Source organism: Tamandua tetradactyla, chromosome 21 (genome assembly GCF_023851605.1).
Source record: "Tamandua tetradactyla isolate mTamTet1 chromosome 21, mTamTet1.pri, whole genome shotgun sequence".
Lineage (NCBI taxonomy): Eukaryota > Metazoa > Chordata > Mammalia > Pilosa > Myrmecophagidae > Tamandua > Tamandua tetradactyla.
In genome coordinates, this window is record NC_135347.1 from 51,285,256 (window position 1) to 51,312,812 (window position 27,557).

The window sequence follows — 27,557 nt, forward strand, 5'->3', positions numbered from 1 at the left end:
TATTTTATTTATTGTTCCCTTGAAGTGACTAATGAGACAAACTTCATCCTTAAATTTTGAAGCAAGCAAGAGACTTTATTAAAAATAATTGTATATCTATATAAGCATATCTGATAGTGGCTCTAGTTTTATAGAGCTCCAATTGTATTAAACATAACAGCTGTTCGTTAAAAAAAAAAAAAAGAACAGGCCCTGAGAATGGAGCTTCTCAAGAGGCTGCCATATAGTTGAAATAATGGCAATTTTCTGGGATGGGGCATTTTGAGAACTCCAAACCCATTCTACCCCCAATAGTGGCAGGTTGCTGGTTTTCTTAGCTACTGTCATTACAAGGCTGTTGGTTTTCAAGGTTACCATAGAGCTAGGGTGGAAAACTCACAATTCTAACTGATTCACCCATTTTTATTGAATAAATACCCCTTAGATTCTTGAGTGCCTATGGTTAATTTCTGAGTTCTAGAAAAGCTGACTTTGAGTATTATTTTTTCAACATTCTTGTTGCTTTTGTCTCCTCCTTTACAGTGAAGCAATAGAGGTCTCTCTGCTCATATGTCCGCCAAAATGTTGTTTTCTTACATATTACTTCCCTGACCATAATATGTAAAGCAACAGCCCCTTCACTACCCCTTTACCCTGCTTGATTTTCCTTTATAAACTTTATCCCTGCCTGGCATTGTATTAATTACTGGTTTCTTTATTACTCTTTGCCCTGTTAGAACGTAAGCTCTAAAATGGCAAGAATTTTGTCTTGTTCCCAGTGGCGTCTCCAGCACTTCAAAGATATCTAACTCATGAAAGATGTTTAATACATTTTTGTGGAATGAATGAATGAATGTGAGAAGTTGGTGAGTTTCCCTGACAAGGTGTACTGATGCAGTGATCTTGGTCTATCAAGGTGCAGATGTAGATAAGAGATGGATATTGTTTGAGATGCCTGCAGTGCCTCCTAGGAGAAGATAGAGGACCATCCGCAGGTTCGCTTTAATAATCTATTCCATTAAGATAAGAGTAAGCTATTCCAGGTGGGTATAGTATCAATAACAGTAGAGATTTCTTAAGTTTCAAAGGGTTGGCCAAAAGACCTATTTTGGATTTGAGAACTTCTGTCGGAAAGGTTTTGTTATTGCGATCTTTTAGTAGTTGGTTGGACACACACATCAATATCTGTCTCAGGCATCTTCTTGCCAGCTGGAGCTCATTCTGCATTGCATGCGGTCAACCAGCATTCATGACTTTTCATATCATGAAGAGAAATCTAGGTTTTATGAGATCTTTGTTTTCTGTACTTTATCTTCCACTTCTTGAATTCTCTTTTTGTATAATCTAACATACTCAAAAGCGGATATTTCTGTTCTTTCTCTTCCATTCTTATTAATTCTAACTTCTTTGGAAAGGTGTTGTCTTTCTGCTGAAGAGTTTATTAAGGATAGGCACTTTCTGATAGAAAGTTTTATGTTCATTTCCCAGTGGAGACTGGGGAGGGGACAGTGATATGGCAGAGAAGAGAGAGAAGCTGACATGAGTGGAGGCCAGAAGGAGAAGTCAGGCCAGGCAGCAGGCAGAGGGTAGACCATTTGAAGTTGCTACTTGGCAAAGCCCAGGTGAGAAGCCAGGAGAAGGAAGTAGAGCTTGCTCTCCACTGCGCCCTCCAGGACTTCCTGCTGTTGGCCATTTGGCTGGTCACCCCCCAATCTTATCCCAGCTCTGCTACAGTTAGACTCTCCTCAGCTAGCTCAGATGGTATGTGTAGGAATTAGAAATATACTCTTTCCGGATGCTTCGTTGACATCTGCCCTCAAATTGTTTTAATAAATGCACAGATCTACGAGAAGTATGATGTTCTCCTCAAAGTCCTTCTGCTCACAACTGCACAGTCATTTACAGGGGCCTGTCCCAGCCCTCCCTGCAGTGTGACCTCCCCAGAGCTCCCTTGGGTTCCCTACCCTAGACAGATCCTAAAAATAGGCATTCCCTGGTGAGAAAGGGGGAAAGTTCAACTTCCCCAAGTTGAATTCTTTTTTTTTTTTTTTTAACATGGACAGGCATGGGGAATCAAACCTGGGTCTCTGGCATGGCAGGCGAAAACTCTGCCTGCTGAACCACCATGGCCCACCCATCAAATTGAATTCTTGATATTCTCACAAGCAGTGTGGACAACCAAAACTATAGGCTGAGCCCCCAGTCTTGGGGTTTGTTCATATGACACTTAACCCCACAAAGGATAGGTAAAGCCTACTTAAAATTTAGACCTAAAAGTCACCCCCGAGAGAGCCTCTTTTGTTGCTCAGATGTGGCCTCTCTCTCCAGCCAACACAACAAGCAAACTCACCACCCTCCCCCTGTCTATGTGGGACATGACTCCCAGGGGTGTGGACCTTCCTGGCAACATGGGACAGAAGTCCTGGAATGAGCTGAGACTCAGCATCAAGGGATTGAGAAAGCCTTCTCAACCAAAAGGGGGAAGAGTGAAATGAGACAAAGTGTCAATGGCTGAGAGATTCCAAACAGAGTCGAGAGGTTATCCTGGAGGTTATTCTCACGCATTAAGTAGATATCACCTTGTTATTCAAGATGTAATGGAGAGGCTGGAGGGAACTGCCTGAAAATGTAGAGGTGTGTTCCAGTAGCCACGTTTCTTGAGGATGATTGAATAATGACATAACTTTCACAATGTGACTGTGTGATTGTGAAAACCTTGTGTCTGATGCTCCTTTTATCTACCTTGTCAACAGACGAGTAGAACATATGGAATAAAAATAATTAATAGGGGGAATAAATGTTAAAATAAATGTAGTTTGAAATGCTAGTGATCCATGAAAGGGAGGGGTAAGGGATATGGTATGTATAATCTTTTTTTTCCTGTTTTCATTTTATTTCTTTTTCTGAATTGATACAAATGTTCTAAGAAATGATCATGATGATGAATATGCAACTATGTGATGATATTGTGAATTACGGATTATATATGTAGAACGGAATGATTATATGTTAAGAATGTTTTTGTTCGTTTGTTGTTAAATTTTTTTAATTAAAAAAAAATAGGCATTCCCTTCGTTCAGGAAAGGTCCCGAGTTGATTTCCTCCCACTCGCCTTTTGCTCCCCTCCCTGTGTTGCACTTGGAGATAGAAGGTAAGTCCCTGAGGTCATGAGTGTGCAAAACAGCCCAACGCATTTAAAGGAGTCCAGCTGCCTGAAGAATTGAGAATTTGCTTTTGCTCAGGAGAGAGAAGGGTGAAGAGCACAGGGCTGATTCAGAAGGTGTTGATGACAGGATGAATGAGTATTGAATGGGTTAGGTAGAGTCCCTTTATCAGATAGAGGAAGTTTCTATTCCTAGACTGTATGAATAAGTATTGACTTTGGCCAACTGTGTTTTGAGCTTCAGTTGAAAGAATCATGTCTTTCCCCTTAAATCTGTTTCTCTAGCAAATTGCATTCATAGAAATTTCTGATGATAAGACATTCTTAAATTATTCTAGACATAATGTTCAGTTTTTATACACCATTGGGCTTGATTTGCTTGTATTTTATTTAGAGTTTTTCCATTTATATTTATAAATTGTTAATTTTCTTTTTTTATGCCTAACCTTGTTGGATTTAGTTGTCAAGGTTAAACAAGTCTTGTAAATTAGTTGTGTAACCCTCCTTTTCTATTCAACGAATAATTTATATAAAAGGAAGATTAGCTATTCTTTGACGTTTTATTAAACCAACTTCTAAAACCATCAGAGTGTATTTCTATTTAGGCAGAATGGTGTCTAGATAATCCAAACAAACTTCCTTGCAAAACAGCTATATGTGCTAGAGTCATATTTTTAAATATATAGTTGCATTGCTGAGCTGGCAAAACACAAACACACACGAACAAATTCAAAAGTGAAAGAAAAGGAGGAATTTGGAGGAAGAATGAAGGCAGATTCTTCCCTCAAAACAGAGCCAAGAGGAACTTGAATTTCAGGTTTGAAGGCTAAGTCTAATGCAGTAAGGCAGATGACAAAGGCTGCAGCCCCTACATGCCTCAGCGTCTAATAGTGAATTTCTTTATAAATCTACGGTCTGCAACAGTTTAAACCCTTTGTGTAAGGGTTAACTAGAAATAAGTTCACACAGCAGAATGGGGCAGTTAGGAAACTTGCATATGTTCACTTTGTTACTGAGTGGAGGGAGGGGGAATGACTTCCCTGAGAATTTATAACCAATCTTTATTTTTGGTGCATGGCTTCCTGGGGTAAAGACCATATTTCTCAATCTTCTTTGCAACTAGATGTGATGTTGTGACTATAGATTCTGGCTAATAGAATGTCAGCGGAAGTGATACTTGTATTTTACTTGGGATTTTTCCATCTGTATTCACAAAAGAGACTGATTTTTAGTGTTCTTTTCTTGTGTGGACCTTATCTGGTTTGAGAGTTCTTAAAAATGAAGGAAGATATTAGGATAGAAAAACCAGCAGCCTCTGCCACAGTAGTACCAAAGGTGAGTGAGATGTGGAAAAGTGTGTCAGAAACAGACTTTTCACAAGAACAAGAAGGATTCTCATTCTTTAAAGAGGAGCACAGCCCTAAGTTTGAACCAAGAAATAGTCGCCTTGAAAAAAAAAAAAAGAGAGAATTAGTACATGGAGAGAGGTGAAATGAATTCTTTTTGTCTTTTTGCCGAGTATTCTGGAGCATTCTATGGGTTGGAGGTGAGGGACATTTTGGCTTGGATCACTAGAAAAGGAGAAGAAAATCGTGCGTGGGTGTATGTGTGTGTGGGGGGGAATGAGAGAGAGAGAGAGAGAAATAAAATTCTGACCATCAGAAAAGGTCAATACAATTTAATTATTTTTTGAATGATCTCTTCCTGGATGTGGCTAGAGCTCTTATTTCAAATGCACCTGAATTCAAGCCAAATCCAGCTACATTCCTCAATTCCTCTTCTCATTTGTCCTAACCTTCTTCTGTGTTCCTCAAAGTCGTGTCATATTACCTTGGAATCTGTGCTTGGCCCTGGAGCGAGCTGGGCCTCTCCAATTTGTACTCCAGGCTCCAAGCCACTGTGTTCAAAGCCCGTCCTGCTGGTCTGAGCCAGTTGGAGCTGGCCAAGGAATCTTTCCTCTGGTTTGCAACTGCTGACTGAAGGACTTGATTTCGTTCCAGCAAAAAGTGAATGATAAAATATTTGTAACACCCTTTCTGCACTACTTAATTTCACACCTCCAAACATACTCCCTTATTCCTATCACTCGGTTGAATATGCATGTTTCTCAACATTCTAAATTAGTAGTCTTCAAAAAAAAAGTTTTTACTAGTATACATCATATAAAAGTTTTGAATTATTATATTTCTAGTTTGACATCTAAAATTCCTCATCAATTTTTATTTAGGTTCATAGAATACAATTTCTGCTCATTAAAAACTTGACAATAAAAATGTACTGGAGGTTTAGCTCAACCTGTCTGGATAGCTCCTTTAAACAATTGAAACACAGGAACCCAGAATAAGAATGAGGACCTTTAATCCTATATAGCTTAATGTAATGCCTGGATGCTTCCTAGAATATATTAAGCAGATAATCAAAAAGTATTGGCAAAGTGAGAAAAAATATGGAGCTATTAAACTTTACCACCAGGGAAACCCCTGATACTGTGTCAAACATTAGGAACACCCAAATTAATAGGCCAAGCCCTTGACCTTAATGCTTGCTCTTGTGAAATCTACGCAAATAGTGGAGAAGCTTAGCCTACCTGTAAGTATACCTAAGAGTTACTTCTGGAGGACCTCTTTTGTTGCTCAGATGTGACCTTACTCTCTCTAAGTCCGACTCTGCAAGTGAAACCATTGTGCTCCCCACTACATGGGACATGACATCCGGGGGTGAAAGTCTCCCTGGTGACATGGGAGATGATTCCCAGCGATGAGTCTGGCCCTGGCACTGTGGGAAAAACAATTCCATCCTGACCAAAAGGTGGAAAAGAAGTATAACAAAGAAGGTAACAGTGAGAGAGTTCACATGGTGCCAAGAGGCTACTCTGGAGGTTACTCTTACACAAACTTCAGTTAGACATTGCTACCTATCATTACTTGCCAAATCCCAACCAAAGCCATTTCAGCCATTCCTAAAAAACACTTGGGGGCAATATTTAAGATTCTATAGAGGTTCCATGCACTAAGGGAACTTTCCAGAAACCTACAACCTCCAGATGGGTCGCTGGACCAGATAGTCCTAGAACCTAGAGACCCCAGCCTCTCCAGAACATCAGCTAGTTCCATCTCCCTACCCCATATTATTGATTGCCAGGGAATTCTCCAGAGAACAGGGGAGAAGGGGCGCCACACAGAATTAAGAAACGACAGACACAAGATGATAGTTAAGTGGGGTCAGGGGACTCAAGCTCATCAGGAGCAAGAGCCCTGAATATACTGATGTCCACATATTTATTGTGCTCTTACATGGGAACTGCTTTAGAGAGTATAATCAAAGTGAGATTATTTTTGATTATCAGTCATGCCTGCAAAACTACAAAGTTTGGTTCCCAGCTCCTTGTCACAGGAACTGTTTATTTCTTATCAGAATGCTGTCTATTCAGGTCTCTTTGGGCTCTTGAGTCAGTGTCCTTGAGAATATTTGCTTCAGCGGTTTTCCACGTCAGCTGAGCATGATGCTCTGACACTCATGCCCTCTGCCGACAGCCAACCGCTCAAGCCCTCAGAGAACCATCTCCAACAACTGACAGCACCTTCCAACATGAAAAAGTTAGAATTACCATAGTCCAAATACCCCTAAAGAGTGGGATAGAATGATCAAAGGTGACGGTGGAGTTACTCAGAGAAGGCAGGGTTTAACAAACGAGCATGATTGCTGAATCATTAGTATTTCTTTTAGTCTCCAGTATCTTGGAGCAGCTAGAAGCCTAAAATAGGAGAATTGAAAACCTAAAATAGGAGAATTGAAACCCATACCAACTCTGAAATATGTTTTACAATTAATTGTGTCTCTGCGCTTTGAAATTTATTGCTTTTTTGTACATGTTATTTTTAACAAAAAAAGAAAAGTCAATTGTGATGACAAGTTCTGGAGCAGCTAGAAGGAAAAATCTGAGATGAGGGCATCGTAGCCCATGAGAAACTCTGGGATCTGTCCTGTAACTACTTTTAAAACTATTGTTTTTTTCTTTCTTTGCTTTGTATATATGTTATATTATATAATAAAAAGAAGTTTAGAAAAATGTACTGGAGGGCTTTCTCTAAATCTCTTGGTTTGCAGAACTAACCAGAGAAATAACAGGTAGTAAATCTGGTGACAATGAAGTTTGATTGCTAGCGGGGGCAGCACTGACTTGTGGTTAGCTGACCTGTAGTTCAGGGTTATAGCATCAGTAACGGGTTATGATATAATATATATAAAAATATATTATTTTAATTGTAACTCCCCATCACACCTCCCTGCTCCTGGCCCTTGATAACCTCTAGTCAACTTTGTCTATGAATTTGCTTGTTATAGATATTTCATATAAGTGGAATCATAATATTTATTCATTGTGTCTGGTTCGTTTCACATAGCATGAAGTCTTCAGGATTCTGTCTGTGTTGTGGCATGTACCAGACTTTGTTTCCTTTTACAGCAGAATAGTATTCCGTTGTATGTGTGTACCACATTTTGTTTGTGCCTTCATCTGTCGGTGGCCACTTGTTTCTGCCTTATGGTATTGTGAATAGTGCTGTGAATATTGATATACAAGTAAGATATTTTTAGGGTGACTTTTCTTCATGAATATGGAAATATGTGTTGCATGTAGGAAATAAATAACACTAGTCATTATATTCTGGCCAATACTATGTTCAAAGTGTTGTGCATTACATGTCCCTTCATGTAATCCTCAACATCCCTAAAGTATAAAGGGAATTTGCTTGTGTCACTGAAGTATAAAAAACATTTTAAAAACTATAAAGACCGTTTAAATTGTCAAAAAAAAATGTACTGGAGGGCCAAAGCAAGATGGTGGGGTAGGCAGATGTGGACTCAGTTTGTCCTGTAGGGCATCTAATAAATAGCCAGGCTTTGTGTGGAACTACTCGTTGGGGCACATCCATGACACCCATTGTACACCAGTCTGGAATGGGTAGAAGCACCAAGATCACAGTACAGAAATGTAAATGAGTCTCCACCCTGTGGAGGCTGGTGCCCCTCCCCCACTGTCATGGCAGGCTGTTTGGGAGACCCTTCCCTATGAGAAAAAGAAGCAGTCTGTACTAGGATCAAGGGAAAGTAGCTCTACCAAGCTCCAACTGCAGTTTTAATTAACAAACTTGGACTGCTGAATACAAGTACTGAGCACAAATAAACCTAAAGCAAACACAAAAGGAACCCTGAGGTCTCTCACAGTTGAAAGGAGGTAGGACTGACTGAAAAAAAACAAAAACACAAAAAACAAAGGGTTTTGGGGTCAGCTGAGCTTAGCATACTAGAAAGGGGCTGTATCCTAAGAAAGGGGCATGTAGAGTCAAGTACCAAATCTGGCTCTTGATTGTCAAACCTTGGTGGGGGGAGGGCTGGGGACCAACTCTGAAAAGGAATTTTTAAAAACATTTTTTACCTGCCCATTAAAGAAAGCCTGAGGCATTTTCAATTGTCAGCCCTAAACCAGGCAAGGGTGGGGTTAAGGTATGTTTGAGAAAGGTATGATGGAAATAGTTCCCTATAGGGCCTATCTTCCCCAAGAAAAGAGGGGGGAGGGCCCAGCACAAGTGGTAGCTTTCATTCATTCAAAGTTATTACTATAAAGGCATTTCTTGAATCCACCATCTTATTCTTTGGTTTTTATTTGTCAGATCTATATATTCTTTTCCCTCTTTCTCTTTTTATCCTTTAGGTTACGTTTACTGGTACTCTTCAATTCTGTGCCCTCCTCCAGACCTCCCTCTTCTGTCATTTTTTTTTTTTTTTTTTGGCTGGCAGACTCCCTTTAGTATTTCTTGTAGAACTGGTCTCTTGTTGACTTATTCTCTCAGCCTTTGTTTGTCTGTGAAACTTTAATCTCTCCCTCAGTCTTGAAGGACAATTTGACTGGACACAGAATTCTTGGCTGGAAGTCTTTATCTTTCAGGACCTTAAATATATCATTCCACTGCCTTCTTGCCTCCATAGTGCCAGGTGAGTAGTCTGAACTCAGTCTGACGTGATTGTATGTAGCAGATTGTTTTCCTATTGCCATTTTTTGGATTTTCTGCTTCTCTTCAACATTTGACAGATTGTTTAGTACTTGTCTTGGGGAAGGCCTATCTGGATTTATTCTATTTGGAGTTCTTTGGGCTTCTTTAATTTGCATATTTATATCTTTTATAAAGGTTGGGAAGTTTTCCTCTATTATATCCTCCACTAAACTTCCTAGCCCTTTATTCTTCTCTTCTCCTTCTGAGACACTGATCATTTTTGTATTTGTGTGCTTTGCTTCATGTATCATTTCCCTGAGATCCAATTCAAATTTTCCATCTTTTTTGTCATTTACTTTTTTGTGTGTTCAAAATCAGTTGTCCTACCTTTAGTTCACTTAGTCTTTCTTCTGACTCCTCAAATCTGATATTGTGTGTCTCTAGTATATTTTTATTTGGTCTAAAACATCTTTAATCTCTGTGATACCTGCTATTTTTCTATGTATTCCTCTTTATGCTCTTCTAGTGTCTTCTTGATCTCTTTTATGTCATTAGCCATCTCACTGATTTTATTTAGTAAAATTATATGAAGATCTTTGATTAGTTGTTCCAAAGTCTGTGTCTCCTCTGTTGTTTTAATTTGGTCATTAGACTGGACTATATCTGTCTGCATCTTCATATGAGTAGTCATCTTCTGTTGTCTTCATGGCATGTGAGTATCTTGATAGGTTTACTTTGAATGTTGAATTCCTTCAATAATCTAAAGCTTTGTATTTCCAGGACAGGTGTGGAGCAGGATGTGGGGCATGGGGAGGGGGTAAAACAGTCTGGTGATGGGTTGTGGTGCAGGTATATGCATGGGTCAGGGGCTCCATGCTGATGCTTCATAGTCCCCATCCTCCTGTCTGTGCACTTCTGACAGCTCCAGGGCTCCATCTGGAAATGGACACACTAGGCTGTTTGCACTAGCTGGCCAGTCTCCAGTTCTCTGCATCTCAGTTCTTCTGATTCTTCAACCAGGGCCTCCTTGCCATTCTCTACACTGTGGCCCAAACACAGCTGAGCAGCCCAGCAAGGCCCAAAGTGGTCATGGTGCCAAACTCTGCAGCTTGGTGGCTGTCATTCAGAGAATTCAGATACAAGGGTCTAGAAACAGATGCTGCTTAAGCCCATCTTCTACCTCACTCTCTATCTCAACCACGCCCCTGGCAGGGATAGGGTCTTCTAAGAATTAAAGGCATCACACCACTTTACACTGGTGGGGAGTTGCAGGCTGGCAAGCACCACCTGAGGGCAGAGTAGGAAAGACACAGAGTTAAGAGACTTCACAGGAAAGACTGACAACTTGCTGGGTCTCATCTTCATGGAACTTGGTACTGATTAGACCCTCTTCCATGGGCCTTTCTGGTCTGGGAAAATCTGACTGAGGTTGATCATGTCTTGGGAGACCCTCTTCCTCAAAAAAAAAAAAAAAACTCCATATAGGCAGGACAAGAACCAGAAATATAAAAGCTGAAAAATTCTGATCAGTTAAACATAAGCTGTGCTAGAAGTCTAAAATAAGTTGAAATGAAAGAAAGAGAACAGAAATAGAATAAAACCAACCAACAAGAAAATCCTAGGCAAAAGAGATAAAATGACCTCCAGAATAAACTAATGAAGGAAATCAGAAGCCTAGGCACCAGCAAAAATCACAAGTCACACTAGGAAGCATGAAGAAATGGCTTAGTCAAAGGAACAAACTAATACTTCAAATAAGAGACAAGAGTTGAAACAGCTAATTAAAGATGTTTAAACAAACCTAAAGCAAATCAACAAGTAGTAGGAAGATACAGCAAAAGAGATGAAGGATATAAAGATGATATTTGGCAACCATAAAGAAGAGCTTGAAATCTTGAAAAAACAAATGGCAGAACTAATGGGAATGAAAGGCACAATAGAAACATGAAAAACACAATGGAGATATACAACTGCAGATTTGAAGAAGCAGAAGAAAGGACTAGTGAACTAGAGGACAGGGCATCTGAAATCCTATACAAAAAAGAACAGATAGGGGAAAGAATGGAAAAATATGAACAGGGTCTCAGGTAATTGAATGACAACATGAAACTAGTGAATATATGTGTAATGAGTGTCTGAGAGAGAAGAGAAGGGAAAAGGGGGAGAAAGAATAATGGAGGAAATAAACACTAAGAATTTCCATGTCTTATGAAAGACGTAAAATTACAGATCCAAGGAGCTCAAAATTAGATCTGAATAGACCTACTCAAAGACGCATACTAATAAGATTGTCAAATGTCAAAGACAGAGAATTCTGAAAGCAGCAAGAGAAAAGTGATCCATCACATACAAGATAAGCTCGATAAGAGTATGTATGGATTTCTCAGAAGAAACCATGGAGAAAAGGAGGTAGTGGTATGATATATTTAAGATATTGGAAGAGAAAAATTGCCACCAAGAATTCTATATCTGGTACAACTATCCTTCAAAAGTGAGAGAGAGAATAAAAATATTTTCAGAAAAACAGACACTGAGAGAGTTCATGAACAAGAGACCTGCTCTACAATAAATATAGAGGGAACACTACAGGCAGAGAGAAAAAAAACAGGAGAGAGAGGTTTGGAGAAGAATGTGGAAATGAAGGCTATCAGTATGGTTGAAAGAGGAAGGTTGGGGCATGTACAATATTAGAAAGAAAGACAGAGGTTAAAATCTGAGACTATATAACTTAGGAAAACCTAGAGTAGATGATGATGGTGGGTAAATATACAAATATAAGAAAGTTTTTACATGAGGAAGAAAAAATGAATGTCAACATTGAAAGGTGTTGTAAATGGGATGGTATATGGGAAAAATATAATCAATGCAAATAGGGTCTACAGTTAACAAGAACATTAATTGTGCTCCCATTAATTGTAACAAAGGCAATATAGCAAAGCTAAATGTCAATAAGAAGGGGACAGAAGCGGGGGGCAGTTATGGGATTCTCAATGTTGTTGTATTTCTCCTTTTTATTATTCATTTTATCCTCTTCTCTCTTGTGGAAGAAATGAAGATATCCTCATGTAGATTGTGGTGGTGAATCCATAACTATGTGGTTATGCTGAGAGCTATTGATTGTTTTCTTAGGATAGATTCCATGGTGTTTTGGTTTGTTAATGCTGCTAGAATGAAATTCACCAGAAATGGAATGGCCTTTAAAAAGGGAATTTATTAAGTTACAACTTTACAGTTCTAAGGCCATAAAAATATCCAAACTAAGGCATCAAGGGAAAGATACATTGACTCAAGAAGGGACTGATGACATTTGGGGTTTCTCTGTCAGCTGGTAAGGCACATGATAACGTATGATAGCTTTTTCTCCCAGCTTTTCATTTCAAACTGCTTCTCTGGGAGCATTTTCTTTCTGTGTCTTCAAAGGTCTCTGTGTCAGCGCTGAAGCTTTTTTCAAAATGCTTCCTTCTTAAAAGACTCCAGTAAGTGTCCCACTTGAATAAGTAGAGACAAATCTCCATGGAAACCTTGTAATCAAATAGTCTCACCCATAATTGGTTGGGTCACATCTCCATAGAAACAACTTAATCAAAAAGATCCCACCCAACAATACTGAATGAGGATTAAGGAACATGGCTTTTCTGGGGTACACAACAGTTTCTAATTGGCACATTCCACCCTCTAGACCCCCAAAATACATGCTCTTCCCATATACAAAATACATGCCATTATAATATCAAAGACTTTAATGATTCCAGTAACAATATAAATACAACACAAAGTCAGGAACCATACAAAATCTCATCAAAGTCAGTTACAGGCATGGTCTATCCTAAGGCAAAAATTCTCCACTTGCTGTTGACCTGTGAAACTCATAATGAGTTATCTGCTGCCAATATACAAAGGAGGGGCAGTTACAGTATACATATTCCTATTTCTGCAGGTACTATTGGTAGGAAAACAGGGGTCAAAAGTCCTAAACAGTTCCTAAAATCAGCAGTGCCACCTCTACAATGTTTCAAAGTCTGGGAGTCATTCATCCTTGGGCTTGACAGAGCCACAGTCCTCCCCTTTCCAAGGGCTTATGCAACAGCCCTGTTCTCTCCATATCCTGGGGTGAGGGTTACAACATTGCAGTGCAGGTGGGGACTACCTTTCTCTCGGCTCCACCCTCTCCAAGCATTGGGGCCATACCTGGGCACTCTGTCATCTCTGGGGCATGTGTTCCACCCCCTCAGAAGAAAGGGGGCAATCACCACGCTCCCTCCAATCCCAGGTTTATGTGCTCCACCCTCTCTGAGGCTGAGGACTAAAACTCTTCTCTGGACATTGAGGTTGAAGACCTGCCCTCTGCCTCTGGGGCAAACTCACCCTCTCCATGTTCATGGGTGGGTCCACTCTCCTGGTCCCACATTTCCTGGTTCTAGACCTTAGCTTCCCAGGTTCTGCCTCTGAAACCATTTTTCCTTCAATTTTTCTCTTTTCTATTCTTCTTAGTCCAGAATGGTGATGGTTCTCTTTATATAGTTTCCATAAGAAATTCATTGGCTTTCTATGCTGTATACTGGGGATCATACACATCAGATAATAGGACTTTCCATAAATTCTTTGTGATAACTCCGTCTCCAGTCCTGGCTATTTCTGAAATGGCTGATGGTTTCCATGTTTGGCTAAATCCTCATGTGTAGCAGTATTCTCTGGGGTCTCCCTTTCGTGAAAGTCCAGAATTTTCCAGACCACCTTTATATCCGAGAGTTCAGTTCTCAACTTAACTCTTTCCTCTCACATTTTACTATAAGCTGCATGGAGCAACCAGGCGGCATTTTCCACGTTTAGTTTGGAAATTTCCTCAGCTAAGTATCCAGGGTTGTTACCTTTAAATTCTGACTTCCATCCAACAACAGTAAACAATTTTGGCAAATATTCTTCCACTTTAAAACAACAATCACCTTTCTTCCAGGTTGCAATGACACATTAATAATTTCTGTCTAAAGCCTCATCAGAAGGTATCTTTAAATTACAGATTTCTACCAACAGTTGCTTCAAAGCATTCTAGGCCTTCTCTATGAAGCATCTCACAGTTTTTCCAGAATTTTCCCCTTATCCACTTAAAAAGTTTTTTAATATGTTTGGTATTTGCAAACCATAGCACCCCACTCTCAGTACCAAAACCTATTTTGATTTGTTAATGCTGCCAGAATGCAAGTCACAAAAAATGGAATGGCTTTTAAAAAGAGAATTTATTAAGATAAATTTACAGTTCTAAGGCCATCAAATGCCCAAACTAAGGCATCCAGGGAAAGATACCCCGACTCAAGAAAGGGCCGATGCAGTGTTCATGACTCACAATGGATGGAGGTGGCCCAAGAGACAATGACTGAGGGAAAGAAGGATTAAGTCGCAAATTTTACAGCTCTAAGCCTATAAAAATGTCTAAGCTAAGGCATCCAGGGAAAGATAGCTTGACTCAAGAAAGGTTGTTGTGTCCAGAACACCTTTGTCAACTGGGAAGGCACATGGCGATGTCTTCAGCTCTCTCTCAGCTTCTTTGAATGGCTTCCCAGGGGCATTTTTCTTGGGCATCTCCAAAGGTCTATTGTCTGTGTTAGCTCTGGAGCTTTTTTCCAAAGTGATTCCCTCTTAAAGGACTCCAAAAGCAGCCCACCTTGAATGGGTAGAGACATCTCCATGGAAACCATCTAATCAAAAGGTCCCATCCATAATTGGATTGGTCATATCTCCTTGGAAATAACTTAATAAAAAATATCCCACTTCCAGACTATCAACTAGTTCCGTTTCCCTACTCCATATTATCAACAGCCTCTTCCAACATGAAAACATTAAAATGGGCATAGCCTAAATACGCCTAAAGAATGGGAGAAAGATAAAAATTGATGGTGCAGTTATATAGAAGGTAGGGTTTAACAAATGAGTATGACTGCTGAATTGTTATATTGATATTTCTTTTAGTCTCCAGTATCTCCAAGCAGCTAGAAGTAAAAACCTAAAATTGTGAAATTGTAACCCATACCAAACTCTGAAATATGTTCTACAACTAACTGCTGTGCCGTGCTTTGAAATCTATTGCCTTTTTGTATACCTGTTATTTTTGCAAAAAAGAAAAAATTTCAATTGTGATGATAAAAAAAAAATCTGTCTAGTTTTCAACATTCTGGAGCAGCTAGAAGGAAGAATCTGAGATGATGGAATAGTAGCACATGACAGACTCTGGGATCTGGCCTGTAACTACCTGTTGACAAGTACTTTGAAAATTATTGCTTTTTTCTTTCTTTGCTTTGTATATATGTTATATTATACATATATACGCTTTGTATATAAGTTATATTATACATATATAAGAGTCATGTGTGGTTAGTAACTACCGGGTAGACAATATAGCTCTATACCTAAAAAAAAAAAAAAAGTGAGAAAGTATGATACTAGGCCATGGGACAATCTGAAATAGAGGTAGAGGCAGGCCAGAGTGATGTACATGCCTCAGTGTCTTTCCCTTCTTGACCATTCTGCCACCTAAATATTCTCAATGTCTATTTCCTGCCAATCAGAATCAGCTTCAAGGATCTCCAAGATAAGGACTCTGGAGAGAACGATGGAGAAACAAAAGGGACTGGAGTTCTGTCCTGCTACATACACATGCTGCTGCTGCTGCACAGAGACCTGTGTTCTGATCTGGGACTGTGAGTTCATCTGTGTAATCTGAGTGCAGCTCTGTGTCTCAAAGACTCCGTGATGACCCTCAGAGAGCCCCTGTAGCTGTACATTTCTCTCTAGTGGAATGTTCTGCAAAAACTATCAGATGGAAACTGTCGCTTGGAAAATAATCAGACTCTTTTTCCCTTAAAACTTTCGATTTTGAAATAATTTCAAACTTACCAGACATTTGCAAAAACAGTACAAAGCCCAAAAAGAGAACTTCAACATACTTCCCAGATACCCAGATCTACTGATTTTAATATTTTTCCACATTTGCTGTATCATTCTATCCATCTATCCCTCTATATATCCACCTGTGCTGGTTTGAAGCTATTGTGTATCCAAGAAAAGTAATGTCCTTTAATCCTCATTCAATATTGTTAGAAGAAATCTTTTTTATTATTTCCATGGAGATGTGACCCACCCAATTTTGGGTGGTAACTTTCGATTAGATGGTTCCATGGAGGTGAGTATCCACCCGTTCAAAGTGGGGTTGCTTACTGGAGTCCTTTAAGAGGGAAACATTTTGGAAAAAGCTATAGAGCCTGGAGAGCCCACACAGCCAGAAACTTTTGGAGATGAAAGAAAATGCCCATGGGGAAGCCATTGAAGAAGCTGGGAGAGAAAGCTAGCAGATGTCCCCATATGCCTTGTCAGCTGACAGAGGTGCTCTGGAACCACCAACCTTCCTCGAATCGAGGTATCTTTCCCTAGATGCCTTAGTTTTGTTATTTTCATGGCATTAGAACTGTAGACTTGCAACTAAATTCACCTTTTAAAAGTCATTCCATTTTTGGAATATTGCATTCTGGCAGCATTAGCAAACTAAAACAACACCCATCTATCTGTCTATCAATTTTCCAAACATTTGAGAATAGGTTGTATGCTCTATGAACACATAATACTTTCATGCACATTTCCTAAGAACAAGGACATTCTCTTTTATAGCCACCTTCAGTATAGTTATCAAGATCAAGAAATTTAGCATTGATATAAAACTTTCAGTCTATATTTCAGTTTTTTTCATATGCTCCAATTATGGCCTTTTGGGCCTTTCCTTCTGCGTTATTAGATCTAGTTCAGGATCGTGTATTGCATTTGATTGTCATTGTCATTTTTGTTTACTATATTTTTATTACTAATTTTTGATGGTTCGAGAAGTTGTAGGTTTACAAAAATATAATGCATAAAATATATAAATATAGAGCTCCCACATATCACCTTATTATTAATACCTTATTAATAAGTGTGGTACATTTGTTATAATTCATGAAAGAATGTTTTTAAAATTGTACTATTAACTATAGTCCATTATTTATAATATAGTCCATTGTATGTTACAGTCCTGTTTTTTCTTTTAATTTTTATTCTAGTAACATATATACGAACTAAAATTTCCCCCTTTTAACCACATTCAAAGATATAATTTGGTGCTGTTGATTGCATTCACAATGTTGTGGTACCATCACCACCATCCTTTACGAAAACTTCACAATCAACCCCATTGAAATTCTGTATAACATAGCATTAACACCCCATCATTTACCCCCAACTCAGCCCTTGGTAACTTATATTCTAGATTCTGACTCTATGAATTTGCTTATTTTAATTATTTCATATCAGTGAGATCATACAATATTTGGCCTTTTGTGTCTGGCTTATTTTTCTCAATATGTCTTCAAGGTACATCCTTATAGTCACATGATTCAGAACTTCACTCCTTTTTAATGCTAAATAATAGTGCATGCTGCATGAATATACTACATTTTGTTTATGCTTGGGTTGCTTCTATCTGTAGGCAATTGTGAATAATGTCACTATGAACATAGTGAATGCACTGCTATTCTATACCACTTTTAAATGTATCCAGTGGAATCTAAATACAATAGTTATTTGATCCTGGGGCAGGTTAGATAGGGAGGGAGAAGTGATGCTAAGACCCATAACAAAAAGTTCCTTTTGATGTGCACACACCTACCTAGTCCCCACACACCTAGTCCTCACTCAGGTTGGCATCTAAAAAGAACCAGTGACAGATGCAACTCATCTAACCCTTATCAGCACAGCCAGAGGTGGAAGGGCCCCTCCAAGTCATTATAATGCAAGGATCCCAACCTTAAACTGCTTCTTCTCCTTAAACTATGCATTAAAGTGTTGAGCTGTACGCACGAGCTTGTCTTTGGATTCTTTGACAGTACACACTGACTAGTCCTCAAGTTGTTTCCTGGGTTTGAGTCAAGAACCTTCATGACAGCAGCCCCTGGTCAAGGTCTCCACTTCACAGAGAATTGCCGGGGCTCTCTAGCATCCAGCAGAGAATTCTCCAGGTTCTTCACCATCCCACTGAGAATTCCCAGAGCTCTGCAGCATCTAGCAAGGAATTCCTGGAGCTCTGAGGCATCCAGCCTAGAAATCCTGGGGCTCCCCAGCATTGAACTTATTAAACTATCTGACTGTACACACTGAGCTAGCCCTTGAATTCTTCCTGTGACTGAGCCAAGAACCCTCATGGTGCCAGCCCTTGGTTGAGGTCCCAATTTCTCTGAAAACTCCCATGGCTGTGGTGATCATGAAGGGATCCAATAGCACTTCCTACAGGTAAGAATATTGTTATTCATCTTTGTCCTTCTCTCTCCTCTGGCCACAGAACAAAATCTCAGCCTGCTCATTTGACCATGTCTCCCCTCCCTCCTAGAGGGAGACACTGTGCAGACTAAAAGGTTAACAGGTAAGAGTTGATGCTGTTCTTTGGGACTTGACTGGAGGAGCTCTCCAAATCCTGCAGGAGTTTGCTAGCCTGCCTATGTGCTATATGTGGGTCTCTCTTTCCCACTTTCACACTCTGATAAACAGAAAATTTTATCTGTGGGTTTTATCATATCCATTGAAACTCTTTGTTAGTTGTGGGCTAATGCCTGTTCCAGTTAAAAGAAACAGTGTCATTGTATTGTACTGGTTCAGAGCTCTTGGGTTCCTTGCCTTCCCAGACCTGCAAATGAGTGTTGAGATAAAAAAGAATTTATTGTATTTAAATATGTGTAAAAAGCCATTTGGCATCTGTGCTGGTTTGAAATGATGTATATACCCTAGAAAAGCCATGTTTTAATCCTAATTACATTTTGTAAAGGCAGCTGCTTCTTCTAATCCCTATTCAGCATTGTATGTTTGAAACTGCAATTAGATCATCTCCTGGAGATGTGATTTAATCAAGAGTGGTTGTTAAACTGGATTAGGTGGAGGCGTGTCTCCACCCATTTGGGTGGGTCTTGATTAGTTTCTGGAGTCCTATAAAATAGGAAACATTTTGGAGAATGAAGGAGATTCTGAGACAGAAGGGAATGACATAGCCACAAGAAGCGGAGTCCACCAACCAGTGACCTTTGGAGATGAAGAAAGAACATGCCTCCTGGGAAATTTCATGAAACAGGAATCCAGGAGAGGAAGCTAGCAGATGATGCCATGTTCACCACTTGCCCTTCCAGATGAGAGAGAAACTCTAACTGTGTTCACCATGTGCCCTTCCACTTGAGAGAGAAACCCTTAACTTCATCAGCCTTCTTAAACTAAGGTATCTTTCCCTAGATGTCTTAGATTGGACATTTCTATACACTTGTTTTAACTGGGACATTTTCTCAGCTTTGGAACTGTAAACTAGCAACTTATTAAAAGCCATTCTGTTTCTGGTATATTGCATTCTGGTAGCAAACTAGAACAGCATCCAATCCAGGCTGGGAAAGCAGAAGCCTTTGGTGGGTTTATATACCAGGATTAATCATTAGAGGAGGCTTCCCAGGAGGTTTTTACATTCCTGGGAAAGGCAATGAACCTTAAGAAGATGCAGAATGGGTGAAGGGAATGTCTTTCATTTGTAAAGTGGGAGAAGTACCTTTGTAGTTCATTGAATCTAAAATCCCATTAATTGTAGGAGGCACTGTCATTTTATGAACCAAAAAATAAGTAAAAAACACTATTAATTAGGCCATAATAAATTACTTATTGAAAGAGCTTTTAAAAACTTATTTAGACAGAGGTTTTGTTTTTTGTTGTTATTGTTTAACCTTGTGAAATAAGCTGAAGTCTTCTTAAAATGTCTTCATAGCAGTCTGGCTTATATGAATCATTCTGACTCAGAGTCAATATCATTTTCATTTTTCAAAGAACATCATCTCAAGGTCACCAAGATCACATTGGTGAAGCAGCATTTCCCAAAGTATGGCCCACTCTTGTTTAAGGAGTTTACCTAAAAGTTACAGAAATCTGTTTTGTTTTGATGCTGGCATTTTCTTGTTCTTGCCAGAAGGTGTCATGCAAAGACAACTGTGGCAAGACTGCCATTTAGCCAGTAAGAACTGGTCTCTGGATTTCAGAAATATTACAATGTGTGTGTGTGTGGAGGGGGTAGTGGTCAGGGGGAAGGGCATCTGAGAATCGATGACATATAGAAGAGAGTACAAATGGAAGTTAGGGATCTGGAAATACATCGTCTTAAAACTATCCATACCTTGTGCACGTTTTGGATAGTACACCCAGTTTGAAGACCAGACCTTAGAGAAGCAGTTCTTAAACTTTTTGGCTGCAGAACCCTTTTGCACTCATAAAAATCATCAAGGACCCCAAGAGCTTTTGTTTATAAGGCTTAAATCTATTGATATGATAACCGAGAAATCAGGATTTAAGGGATGATTTTGATTACTGAATCATTATATAGATATTCCTTTTTGCTTTTTGGCCCATTGGAGTAGACTAAGGGAAATTCTTGAAATCTTAAATTTCCATCCAGCTGACTTAATCTGTGACAATGATTTTATTGTATGTCATAGATGAGAGCCATATGTTACACCCCAAAGAAGGGCTGCTTCTTTGGAGGTTGGTGTATTTGAAGTAGACCTGATGAATAAGGAGAGTTGTCTAGAATTGCTTGAAACTGAAGGAAGTTCATGCCTGTAAAACTTATAGCACAACCTTTATTATGTTAAGTGAATTATTGAGCGCTCTTGCTTATTTAATTCTTTAAATCTTACAGTATGGCACCAAGATAAAGTATTAATGCTCTTGTTACCAACATGAGAAAAATTCGCGTGGTTCCCGCTTCTGTATTGTTTAATTATGTCAAAAGTTCAAATAAGATGTTTTAATGTCTGTTTTTATTCTTTTTCTAACTATCCAGTGTATTAGCACTTTCCCTGATGCTTAGCAGGTTGATTAATGAATACCATAGACTTTTGCTGGGATTCATCTAAGAGTGTCATGATTAGAAGTTAAAATAGACTTGAGACAACCTTCAAGAAATAACATCATTTTTTTGCTATGTCTTTAGCTTCGATGGTTAAAATACAATTCTGTTTAAAACCAAATGACATTATATGTTCCCCAGATGGAAATCTATTTTAGTTAATATTTTAAAGAAATTTGAAGCTACTTAACAACTTATCAAAAACCATAATTATTTTTACTCTGAAGTACAAATAATAAATGCAAAGAGTTTGGAGAAATGTAGAGGTAGTCATCATTTAATGGTGTTTAATAACATTTATTTTCATTATGTCTAATATAATATAGGTAATTTTTTCAACTCTTTTATAAAAGGAATAATGTTTGTTGATTAAAGGGGAAATAATGAGTAAAACACATTCAATTTCAAGATCTTTTGCTACATTGTACATTGTACAATGGATTTCATTGTTCATAAAATGTCTTAGTTTCTTATCTATGAAATAGTAAAAATGATTTAAAAAAAGAAAGAAAGGATGCTGGGAGGTGGGTAAAGACGGTGGTGTAGGCGTGTGTGGAATTTAGTCCTCTAGGGCAGCAAGTAAATACCAGGAAATGTCTGGAACAACTATTTGGAGGACATCTGTGACCAGACACACATTGTGCACCAGTCTGGAATGGGTGGAATGGCCAAGGTCACAGCATAGAACTAGAAGTACATCTCCCAAACTGTGGAGGCCGTGCCCCGCCCCCACTGGCATGTCAGACAGTTTTGGAGACTCTTCCCCATGGGAAAAAGAAGCAGTCTCCATTAGGAACAGGGGAAGGTAGCTCAACCAAGCTCCAATTGTGGTTTTTAAAAATGATTTTTATCATGAAATATAACACATATACAAAGCAAAGAAGGAAAAAGCAATAATTTTTGAAGAACTCTTCGACAAGTTTCAGAATCTGTTTGGGGTTACTATTCCACTATTTCAGATTTTCCCTTCTAGCTGCTCCAAAACACTAGCAGCTAGAAGGAATATTAACACAGTGGTTCTGTGGTCATGTTTGTTAAATCCTGTTTTCTCTGCTGTACCTCCTCTTTCTTCTTTGATCCTTCTCTCAATCTATAGGGATCTTCATACAATGCCTGTTCTGACTTTTTCATGTTGAGAAGGAAGGTTGACACTAAAGGATAGGAGGATATAATTAATTCATAATCTTGGAAGGGCTGGTCCCTCTAGGTTTAAGGATTTATATGAACTAAGAACCGTCTGGGAATTATAGCTTCCAGGGAAGCAGACTTAGTGCATGATGCTTTCATGGAGTCTCAGTTTGGCCCCTAGTGCTCTTAAGAATTACTAGGAGTGATGTTGGTTGGGGTTTAGAAAATCATGGCAATTAACCCTACCTAACTCAGGCTTGCATAATAGTTGCCTCCAATAAGAATGAAGTTGATCAGGTCAGGATGATGGGAAATCAGAATAGGGGCAAGGAGGACATCGTATTTTAGAACTTCACCTACTCTATGAGACCAAAGGAAGAGAGGTTCATTTTCTCCAAAACTTAAATTTTATGTAGCACACAATCTAACTCAACCTGTCTGGATAGATCATTTAAATAACCGAAACACACGGAACCTAGAATGGAAATGAAGGCTTGTCATTCTGTGTGGCTTAATATAAAGCCTGGATACATCCCAGAGCAGATAATCATAAAGCAGATAATCAAAATCATAAGCAGATAATCAAAAAGTATTGGCACAGTCCCTTGAGGGATAGGAGGAAAAATATGGAGCTATTAAACTTTGCAATCAGGGAATCCCCTGATACTGTTTCAAACATGAGGGACACCCAAATCAATAGGCCAAGCCCTTGATCTTGTGGCTTGCTCTTGTGAAGCTTCTGTACGTAGTGGAGAAGCTTGACCTACCTATAGGTATGCCTAAGAGTTACTTCAGGGGGGCCTCTTTTGTCCCTCAGTTGTGGCCCTTCTCTCTCTCGGAGCCCAACTCTGTAAGTGAAATCATTACCCCCCCCCCACCACCACCACCACGTGGGACATAACATCCAGGGGTGAAAGTCTCCCTGGCAGCGTGGGAGATGACTCCCAGGGATGAGCCTGGCTCTAGCATCATGGGATCAACAATGCCATCCTGAACTCCAGGGGGAAAAGAAATATAATATAAAAGAAATGTAATCTATCAGTGACTGAGAGAGTTCAAATAGAGTCAAGAGGCTACTCTGGAGGCCACTCTTATGCAAGCTTCAATTAGATATTGTTACCTGTTATAACTTGCCAAACCCCAACCAAAACTATTCCTGCCAATCCTGTTAAAGAACACCTAGGATGATATATAAGATTCTACAAAGGTTCCATGCACTAGGGTAACTCTCCCAAACCTACAATCTCCAGATGGTCCCTAGACCAGATAAGTCCTGAAATGCAGAGGGGCCAGCCTCTCCAGAATATCAACTAGTTCCATCCCCCAGCCCATATTATCAACAGCTGTTTCCAATGGGAACCGTTAGAAAGGGCAGGACCCAAATACCACTAAAGATTAGGAGAAGGAGGAGTTATAACAGAGATAATAGAATTGAACAAAAGAGAATCACTTCTGAATCATTATATTGATATTTATTTTAGTCTCCAGTATCTTAGAGCAGCTAGAAGTAAAAACCTAAAATTGTGGAACTGTAATCCATACCAAACTCTGAAATCTGTAATCTGTTCTACAACTAATTTTTGCAGTATGCTTTTAAATGTAATGCTTTTTTTGTATATGTGTTATTTTTCATAATTAAAAAAAAATTAGCCTCTTGACTCTATTTGATCTCACTTGGCCACTGGTGCCTCTTTTCTTCCTTTTGGCCCAGAAGGCATTGATCCCTTGGTGCCAGGGCCAGACTTATCCCCTGCAGTCTTCATTTTGTCAGGGAGATTTTCACCCCTGAATGTCATTCCCATTTAAGGTGGAGAATAATGATTTTCCTTGCAGAATTTGACTTAGAGATATATAGAAAAGCCAAGCCTGAGCAACAAAAGAGGTTTAATGGAAACAATTCTTAGGCCTTGTTTTGCATAGTCTTAGCTTCTCCACTACAGAAGTAAGTTTCATAAGGGCAAACCTCAAAATCAAGGGCTTGGCCTATTTTCTTCAGAGTCCCCAGTGGTTGAGAGGGCACCTGGGGCTTCCCAGATGGGAAAGGTTAATAGTTCCATTTTCCCCCTTTGGACCCACAAGGGGGCTCTACCAATACTTTTTAATTATCAGCCCACCATAATCTGAGCTATATTCTGGTATTACATTAAGCCTGGAATTACAAGGCCTTGTTCCTGTTCCGAACTGTAGGAGACTGGGTTGTTTAAATGAGCTATCCAGACAGGTTGATTTAGATAGTGCCTTACAGAAAACAAGTTCTAAACATAATAAACCTCTCTGCCTTTGGCCTCACACAGTAGGTGAAAGTCTGGAGTACATACACAGGGTACATCTTTTTACCCTGTGTTATGATCTTCCTTAGTCCCAGCTGGATTGGCTTCATTTTTAACTCTAATTGAGGTCCAATCTCTTTTTTGATTACTTTAACTGTTATTGTATGTAGCTATGCTAACTTTCAGGGCTGTAGAACTCCATTTCTGGGTCTTAGGTGTCACAAAGTTACTCAAAGTTCCAGGGAAATACCAGCTGATACACATAGAGCTCAGTGTCTCAGAGTCTAGAAATGCACGTACAGCTTCAGACTAGGTGTGGCTGCTAAAAGCCTTTACAATCTAGGCTCCGATTTTCTCATAAGTACTTTATGAAGGAGACCTTAGCAGATTTGTTTTTTGTTTCTGGTTTATTTTGCAAAACACATTGTCCCCAAGGTTTATTCAGTTTATCGTGTGCCTCTCAACATCCTTCCGTTTTGTAGCTGTACCATATTCCATCACATCAATGTATCACAGTTCGTCACTGTGCTTCTCAGTCATTGTACCCTTCAGCTCCCTCCGTCTACTGGGCATCATGGATAGAGTCCAAAATAAGCAAGCCACGGTCTTACGGTATCCTCATATGGTTGTACAGTGATCAGCACTCTCAATTTTAGACAATTTTCGTTGGTCCATAGCAACAAAGAGCCGACAAACACAGTCTCACCAAATATCAAGTCAAAGCTGTATCCCTTATCGCACTTCCAGTCCCAGATGGAGAAGGAAGGACTGGAGCATCAGCTGCGCAGGGAGATTGAAATCCAGGCCCATCTCCAATAATGGAGGAGTTGGCCAATGCCCTGACCTACTGCCATGAGAAGAAGGTGATTCGCAGGGACATTAAGCCAGAGAACCTGCTGCTGGGGCTTGGGGTGAGGTGGAGATTGCAGACTTTGGCTGGTCTGTGCACACCTCCTCTCTGAGGAGAAAGACAACGTGTGGGACTCTTGACTACCTGCCCCCAGAAATGATCGAGGGGAGAACACGCGATGAGAAGGTGGATCCGTGGTGCATGAGGTGCTCTGTTATGAACTGCTGACGGGAAGTCCACCCTTCGAGAGGGCCTCACACAGTGAGACCTACAGACGCATTCTCAAGGTGGACGTCAGGCTTTCGTCTTCACTGCCTTCTGGGGCCCGGGACCTGATCTCCAAGTTACCCAGATACCAGCCCTCCGAGGGGCTGCCCCTGGACCAGGTCCTCACACATCCCTGGGTCCTGGCCCCCTCCAGCAGGCTGCTGCCCCCATCTGCTCTATATCAGGGGGTTCCCCATTGGTAAAGTTTAATAGTTGCCTATCTTCTCTCCCATCCCTCAAGGGACTTTGCCAATACTTTTTGATCATTGGCTTAATATTCACAGTGCCTGTGAGCATGGAGTGCCGGGTGCAGAATTGTGGAGGTGCGGGGTGGGGGCCATGGGGGCCGGGTGCAGCTCCTGCAGGTCCCCGTGTGCAGGAGCAGGGTGCGGTGTGGAGGACGCAGAGGGAGGAGGCAGGGTGTGCGGAGGCAGATGGGGGTGGGCTGTGAGGTTGCATGGGGGTGGGTGCACAGGCAGGATGCGGGTGGCATGTGGAGCTGGGGTTGTGGGCATCAGGATGTGGGGCAGGTGGCACAGAGGTCAGGGCCCAGGAGGGCAGGGTGCAGGTGTGTCCTTGCAGAGGGGAAGGGATCCTAGGGTGCCAGGATGCAGATGTGCACCTGTGTAGCGGCGGGGCACAGATCGCAGGGGTTACAGAATGTGGATCGGGGCGGGTGATGTCTGGTGGGTGGAGCCCTGGCATGGGTGCACAGGTGCGGGGTGGTTGGGGCAGTGGTGCACAGGTGTGAAGAGCTGGGGCTATGTAGCACAGATGCGCCTGTGAGCACTGGCCAGGTGTGGAAGGAGGGCATTGTGCCAGGGGGGTGGGGCAAGGGTGTGCGATGTGTGGGGCAGGATGATAGGGTACAGGGGTCAAGAAGTCGGTGCATGGATGCTTGGGCGCCCAGCCGGGGGGATGTGGCTGTACGTGTGAGTGCCCAGGAGTCAAGGCCCTTATGTGCATGCACAAAGCTCAGGGCCGTGGGTTGGGGTTGTGCCTGCATGGCCTGGGGACAGGTGCAGCCCAGATGCACAGGTCAGCGCTCGCCCAGAGCTGGGTAGCATAGCAGGGGTGTCTGCATGCATGCATGGATCTGGATGGCCATAAGCTTATGTGCGCAGAGCTGGGTGGGATGGGGTGGGGTGAATCACGGGTTGGGGGGGGTGGTGCGTATGTGGGTTTAAGGTGACTTGGCTTACTTCTTGACCCCGTCTCCCTGTCCCTGCTTCCATTTGGAAAGGGGTGCATTAAGCTGTTTGCACTAGCTGGATGGTCTCCTGTTCTCTGCATCTCAATTCTTCAGCTTTTGCAACCAGCGTCTCCCTGTGTGTTGTGGACGACCCTCCCAGGCCGTTATACCCTGGAATCATAGTTCCAGTCACCTTCCCGTCCCTTCTCTAGCTGTTCCTTGGAGCAGGAGTGAACTCGACCTATCCTATTCCACCATCTTTCCAATCTCAAACTCTCTCTTTTAACCCTCCAGCTAATTAAATTAAACATCACTCATTGCTGAAGGCTCTCCCCTTAGCTGACTGCAGATGTAATCAGCCATAAATGAATTTCACATGCTAATGACTCAAGTCCCCAGCAACAGAACTATGGGGTATCATCACCTGGTCAAGGTGACACCTGACCCCAACCACCACAGGTTCCTCCAAGTTCCGACTTCCTTAGGTGGAGAAACCCCCTTCAACCCCTGCCTGGCTGGCTGGCCCTGCAGTGCCCCAGGAGGACAGAGAGCACCTGGAAACAGCTGCCTGTTAGGAGCGCGGCCCCCACCCCCTTGCGGCTACTGTTCAGATGATCGTCACATTACTACCAACAAAGACAAGTATGAAAACAACACAGCGGTGTTTGGTGAAGGGGGTTGGGGACAGGCCTTCAGAGCTCATCAACCTAGAGCTCTCTGCTGTTGTCTCCTGGCTCTCATGGCAGTGCCTGAACTGGACCCCATGCTCCTATG

The 27,557-nt window shown here is 40.8% G+C and overlaps 1 pseudogene; it reads left to right on the plus strand.

Annotated features, from left to right (window-relative positions):
- The first annotated feature begins 18,397 nt into the window (after positions 1-18,397).
- On the plus strand, positions 18,398-25,794 carry LOC143665209 (aurora kinase C pseudogene; annotated as a pseudogene).
- Positions 25,795-27,557: the final 1,763 nt, after the last annotated feature.